Here is a 7,850-nt window from a genome sequence, read left to right as displayed (position 1 = left end):
TATATATATATATATATATATATATATATGTATATATACTATGTGTATATACATGCCTATACAGATATATATGTGTGTATATATACAGGATGTTTGAGCTAAATTTGACAGTTTGCTTAAAAGGAAACAAATACACTAAATTCCTATCCAAAAATAAAAGTATTTTACAAAATCAAAAGTATCAACTAGATTTTGGCTGGGAGATGACACCTAACTCAAAGTAGACTCCATGGCTCCCACCATGGTCTCAAGACTGCTGCAGAACCTGGCACATGCATTCCTCACTGTGTCCCTGGGTAGATCTCCAAACACTTCCTTGATTTGGTTATTAGCTTGGCCTTGGTGTTGCAGGCAGAGTGGTTGGTATCTTTTTCAGCTATGCCCCACACATAGTAAGCCATGGGATTACAATTGAGGGAATTAGGAGGCCAGATATTGGAGTTGGTGAAGTTGTAAAAATTCTCCGACAACCATTTCTGGTTCTTACCTGAGCTATGGTAAGGAGTCAAATTCTGCTGCCACGCATATGGCCTTCCAGCAGAAACCTTCTCCAGCCAGGGATTGACTACAGTCTCCAGCAGCTTCACATAGCTGTCTGAATTAAGCCTAAGGCCCTGTTCAAAGATGTGGGGCAACATGTATGAATAGTGTTCCAATGTTGGTCTTACTCATGCCTAATAGAAGGTATGCAATTATTTAGAGCTAAGTATATTTGGAATCTAAAATGAAGTCCCCTACTATGGATGCAGTTACAGTCATGTTATACCTTAGAGGTTACTCTCAGAACCTCATAGATGGTAAGTAAGGCCCAGCATTCCTTGAAACTTTAAGTGTTTTAGTTGTATGCCTTCGTGATTAAAGAAGATTTATGGTATGTTTGTTTCCTCGACATGTGTAGTGACTGAGATTTTGTGCTATTGAAGGTAGTGTGTTTACTTTATATTGGAAAGCTGTAGTGAAGTTAACTGTCTTCTGACAAGGCTGCATTTACAAAAAAGAAAAAAATTATACTACTAAATCTATTATTTGATAACATAAAAACTGTAAGAAAATATAAAAATGCTAGAGTTTTGGAATAAATGCCCTTGGAGTAACTTTTCTCATTTCTTCAAAAATTTCTTCAAGTTTTTGTTTTAAAATACAATTGTAATTGCTTTACACAAGTAATTACAATTGAACATGGAAAAAATATAAATTGGAGATTCTAAAATTTGTAACTAATTGAAAAACTGGGCTTTAATTAAAATAAATCAACAAAACTATATTAATGTATAACATGATTTTCCTTTAATCATTGCACTTCTTTCAGAAGACCAAATATAGCCTTAAAGCTGCAGATTCCTCACCTCTGGACCAGATTGTCATGTTTTCCTTGAAAAATGCTCTCAGAGTTTCTGTTCATTAACCCTTTCATTACCATATTTCTAAAGAAATACTTTTTCATTATTAAGCTGGTATTTGGAACATAGCTTAACAAAAAGTTCTGACGTAAAATTATAATCATCATCATCATCCACATATTAATTTCAATAGACAAACTTTAAAGTTGTTGGTTCTGTATCATAGGTTAAAAGGCAGCCTTGGTTGGATGTGTTTTTATGAGAACATTCAAGACAATACGTGCTTGTGGGTGATATCTCAGTGTAGAAAGTGAGGGGGGAATGAGGAAGGGTATCATCTACATGGAAGTGTGATAAATCCTCTTGAAAAAGAAATATTACTAATTTTTTTTGTCCTCCCTCCATTAATGAAAAGATAAAATAGAATTTGCATAGGAAGCTTCAATCTGTTAACAAATTTGAAATACAAAGACTTCTAGCATTGGACTGGTGTGTAGCAAGGAAGATGTGATGTGTGTTATCTTGATTATACGAACCATCATACAATCTGATGTGTGCAGATGTAGTGATGTCTGGATATTGAATGGATTTGGAGCTCAGAAAAATGTCAAGCATTGTTGTAATATCAGTCTATCAGAAATAAAGGATAAGAGTGACATGAATACTAACAGGCACAGATAGGGAGAAAAGTGATGTGGCATAAATGTTTTAGATGCAGAAAGTGAGACAATTGATTACCTGGTGAGGATTGGAAGAATTTGTGGAGCAGTAGAGATAGTAAGAGGAACTTCAAGGAAAGAGAAGGAGAGACTTTGAGCCAGAGTAACTGTCGTGGGAATTAAGTTTCAGAGCAATGTTGGAGTGTGGAGTTGTGTAGCTTAGTGGTTAGGGTGTTGGACTCATGATCGTAAGATTACGGTTTCCATTCCTGGACTGGACAATGCATTGTGTTCTTGAGCAAAACACTTCATTTTATGTTGCTCCAGTCCACTCAGTTGGCAAAAATGAGCAATCCTGTGACAGACTGGCATCCTATCCAGGTGGAGAATTTATACACCATAGAAACCAGAAAACCAACCCTTATGAGTCAGCATAACTTGAGAAGGTAACCTTTACCTTTACTTTACTTTACCAGTCTCGGAATATAGATTGTCCCCTTGACAGCAGAAGTGACTTACAAAATACATGGTTCAAAGGAACAATACAGCTGATTTACACAATAGTACAAAGGAGTGCAAGGGTTCCAAATGGACATAAATTGCTCACAGCTATTGATGCAGAGGAGACAAAATTGTTCAGCAGATAGATGAGACCATGTCCACCTATCTTAATCTCCTTACTAAAATTGTCAGTGAAAAATATTCCATAATGTGCAAAACATTTTGACCGATATCTTCAAAGAAGTTGTTAGACAAATAACTTCATTAGGATGTCATTAACATAAACTGATACTCATGCTACAACTTCTTAACATATAAGACACAATCTGTAGAGTGAGGTAACTTCAACTATATCTCATGGAATCCCATGAAATTGGAAAACTTGGGCCACTCTGCTATCTATATAAGCACTTTCCAATCTGTAGTCTGTAAACTCAAGAGATTTGCAAAGGTAGAACTGAGGATCCATGAGTTAAGTTCAAAAGTTCAGAAGTTCAAGAGTCTGCAGCTTAAAATATTCAAATACTCATGATAATATTGTTAAACTTACAAAATTTTAAATTAGCTTCCAAATCTACAGAAACAGTCTTATATTTTCAGATGTTTTTTAAAATATGATCTACATTTAAAGCTTTCTGTTAATGAATTTGAAATTTGAAACATAATATCTACAAAACAGCAGCAGTCATCTCATTAAACCAATGTTTCTCTGTCATTTTTTACCTATGGACACCTTTGATTCCAGTTTTACTTTACGGGAACCCCATAATCATTTGATGTTTAAAATATCCTACTATATTTTTGTAATTAAACATTATTAGAAATTGTATTTTAAAAAAGCAGTTAAAATATTTTGTGTATTGTAAAAGTATAACTAATTTATTACACATAAATTTTAACAACAAAATCTTACAAGGGTTTCCCAAGGGTTATATGGACCCTGATTGAGAACCACTGCATTAAATAAATGTTTTTTGTTCAATAATACCATATTTTTATCTATATTCAGTTACATCTGCCTTTCAATTCTGAAATGAAACTGCTGAGAAAAGGAGTTTATTTTAGTTTCTAGTAGCAGTTTTCTGAAAAGACAGATATTTCAAAAACCTGGGATCTGTAGGAAAATTAATTTTAAAAGAGCCCTTAATAATTAAAAAGTTGAGAACAACTGACTTGCATAAACACATGCATAAACAAAGGATACTCTAGACAGTCTCTCAACTTACAAGAGATAGCAGCCAAATTTTCTGCAAACTACATTATTTATCTTAAATTAAGGAAGATTGGACAATGAAATTACTGATATACACATAGGATGGTCACGATTGGATCATCATTGATCATATGTCTGCTCAATTAGGATGAATTTATGGCGAAATAACAACAACATATAGGTGCTGGCGTGGCTGTGTAGTAAGAAGCTTGCTTCCCAATCACATGGTTCCAGGTTCAGTTCCACTATGTGGCACTTTGGGAAAGTGTTTTCTACTATAGCTTCAGGCTGACCAAAGCCTTCTGAGAGGATTTGGTAAACAGAAATGGAAAGAAGCCCATCATGTGTGTGTGTGTCTTTGGATTTGTGTTTGTCCCCCACCACCACTTGACAGCCAGTGTTGGAGTGTTTACATCCCCATAACTTAGCAGTTCAGCAAAAGAGACTGACAGAATAAAGTACCAGGCTTAAAACAAATGCATTGGATTGATTTGTTCAATTAAGAAATTCTTCAAGGCATGCCCCAACATGACCACAGTCCATTGACTGAAACAAGTAAAAGATAAAAGATATACACGAGGAATACAAGGAAACTTCTATGCAGTTACTGGACCTGTTAAAAATTGTAGCTAAGTCACCCTCAAATCATACCATATAGTTTTAAAAAATGGGAGGAAATATTCACTAATGTAGTCCATATATATATATTACATCTGAATAAAAGATGTGAAGGTCATGGTCAGAATACCTTTGATTGGATCACAGATAACCTGGACCTAACCAGTAACAAATATAGCAAACTGCTAACCACCATTATTACAATGAGCCAACAAAAGAGCCCCTGACATGCTAGAAATGGCAGTCAAATCTTCTTTAAAATCCCACCCCACAATCTTAGAAGAGAATACATTGGCCTTGGGTTCCTTGCATATAGAAAAAGATGAGATGGTCATAGCTGAAATGTCTTTAATCACTGATTGACTTGATCATGGTTATCCTTGGGTTAAACAATGACAGCAACAGTAACAACAACAACGACTATAGTTACAAAGAAGGGATGCTTTATGTGTTCACTCAACCTGATAGAAATATCAATCAAATCTCCCTCAAATCTCTCCTTACGTTCTTCAAAAATCAATGCCCATTAATGATAATGAAGACTAAGTGAGATAAACTATATCTTAAAATATACATATATAGACATACATACATGCACATATATACATATACGTACATACATACACATATATACATATACATACATACATATACATACATATATATATATAGATACATATATACATATATATATATGTATATATGTGTGCGTTTGTGTGTGTGTGTATATACATATATACTCATACACACATATACATACATATATGTATATATATTTGTATATATATGATCAGCATAGCTGGAACTTCTTTGATCATAAGAACAAAGCTAATTCACAACAATAGACCCATAAATTGAGATTTAATTCACTTTATAGGTTACACAGCTGCTCCCCTCTGTGAAAGGAATCTTTCCAATATCTTTTATCTTTGCAAATATAATTTCTCTCATTATGGTTTATATTTTTGTTTAATTTTTCAACTTAATTTTTTTAGAATTTACGTCATTATATTAATATTTATATTATCTGTTCCTTAGCATAGCCATAGCCAACTAACTGGATCCAGTTAAAAATTTAAAGTATGTATATACTATATGTGAAGGCACATGGCTTAGTGGTTAGGGTGTCAGCACCATGATCGTAAGATTGTGGTTTCGATTCCTGAACTGGGCGATGCGTTGTGTTCTTGAGCAAAACACTTCATTTCACGTTGCTCCAGTCCACTCAGCTGGCAAAAATGAGTAACGCTGCAATGGACTGGCGTCCCGTCCAGCTGCGGAACATATACGCCATTGAAACCAGGAAACTGGGCCCATGAGCCTGGCTAGGCTTTAGAAGGGTGCATTTATTTATTTATTTATTATATATTTTGTTTGATATTTATTTGATTTTCAGAGATGCAGCATATCTATGTGCATAAGAAGCTTGCTTTGCACTAACTTGGTTCCCAGTTCAGTCTTTCTCTGTAGCACCTTGGGCATGTGTCTTCTGCTATAGTGCTAGGTGACCAATGTCTTGTGATTAGATTTGGTAGACAGAAACTGTTTGGAAACCCAGGTGCAGGAATGGCTGTGTGGTAAGAAGTTTGCTTCCCAACAACATGGTTCCAAGTTCAGTCCCACTGCATAGCACCTTGGGCAAATGTCTTCTGCTATAGTCTCAGGCTGACCAAAGCCTTGTAAGTGGATTTGGTAGATCGAAACTGAAAGAAGCCTGTTGTACGCTTGCATGGTGGATTTGAAAATTATAATGTATAAAAATGTAGCATGCGTATTTTCAATGCTATTTGCTGCATAAATATGCATTAATTTTAGTGCCCTTACTGAAGAAGTACAGATGGCAAATAATTTATTTTGCACATTGATACAGAAACTTGAGTCTGAGATTAACTACAAAAATATTTTTGTTTTCATTCCCTTTGAAATTTTCTCTTATTCATGGTTTGGACTTTAACTGCCCTTTCTAGCATGTAAGGTGTCCTGTTAAAGGTCACCTCTTTTGTGTATAAATATGTAAATCGTTTGTATACTATTATATATGAAAATCTGTTGTCATTTTGACTTTAGTACGTATGCTGGCCACCAGAATGAAAATTTTTCCAAATTTTCTACCCTTATTATTTTCACAGTAAAATTTTTGTAGTTTTGAAGCCTTTCTGGCCCGCAGTTTTAATCTTTTTATTACTGTTTGCTGATGAATGTAACTGCACTTGCACGGTGGATTTGAAAATTATAATGTATAAGTATGTAGCACACGTAGTTTTGGTGCAATTTGTTGCATAAATTTGCATAAATTTTAGCACCCTCACTGAAGAAGTACAGATGGCAAATTATTTATTTTGCACATTGATACAGAAACTCGAGTCTGAGAGTAACTACGAAAATATTTTTGTTTTCATTCCTTTTGAAATTGGTCTTATTTGTGGTTTTGGCTTTAACTGCCCTTTCTAGCATGTAAGGTGTTCTGTTAAAGGTCACCTCTTTTGTGTATAAATATGTAAGTTATTTGTACACAATTATATATGAAAATATGTTGTCTATATATATATATATATATATATATATATATATATATATATATATATATATATATATGTATGTATGTATGTATGTATGCACTTGTGTGTCTGTGTTTGTGCCCCCCCCCCCAATCACTTGACAACTGATGTTGGTGTGTTTACATCCATGTAACTTAATGGTTCGGCAAAAGAAATTGATAGAATAAGTACTAGGCTTACAAACAATAAGTCCTGGAGTCGATTTGTTCAACTAAAGGTGGTACTCCAGCATGGCCACAGTCAAATGACTGAAGCAAGTAAAATAGAAATAAAGTAAAAGAATATATATATATATATATGTATGTATTTATCTATCTTTCAATATTTATCTATCTATCTATCATATATATATATATATTCATCATGTAACCTCGTGGGCATCGGTACCATTTTCCTCTTTCTCCGTTCTTCCATTCTCCGAACTTTCCATCTTTCCGACGAAGGGCTACGCCCGAAACGTCATACACTCTCTCTTTCCTTTCCTGAGCGTCCAATAATACTATCCATATCACGTCCTCACTTTGTTGTTTTTTTGTTTTTTTGTTATTGTGTTTTTGAACTATATATATATATATATATATATATATATGTTGTTGTTGTTGGCACTCCGTCGCTTACGACGTCGAGGGTTCCAGTCAATCCGCACAACGGAACAGCCTGCTCGTGAAATAAACGTGCAAGTGACTGAGCAATCCACAGACACGTGTAACCTTAACTTAGTCCTCGGGGATATTCAGCGTGACACAGTGTGACAAGGCTGACCCCTTGAATTACAGGTACAACGGAAACAGGAAGAAAGAGTGAGAGAAAGTTGTGGTGGAAGAGTAAAGCAGGGTTCGCCACCATCCCCTGTCGGAGCCTCGTGGAGCTTTAAGTGTTTTTCGCTCAATAAGTACTCACAACGCCCGATCTGGGAATCGAAACCGCGATCCTATGACCGCGAGCCGCTGCCCTAAATACT

The sequence above is a fragment of the Octopus bimaculoides genome, chromosome 4, assembly GCF_001194135.2.
Source record: "Octopus bimaculoides isolate UCB-OBI-ISO-001 chromosome 4, ASM119413v2, whole genome shotgun sequence".
NCBI lineage: Eukaryota > Metazoa > Mollusca > Cephalopoda > Octopoda > Octopodidae > Octopus > Octopus bimaculoides.
Note: the sequence above shows the minus strand (reverse complement) of the source record.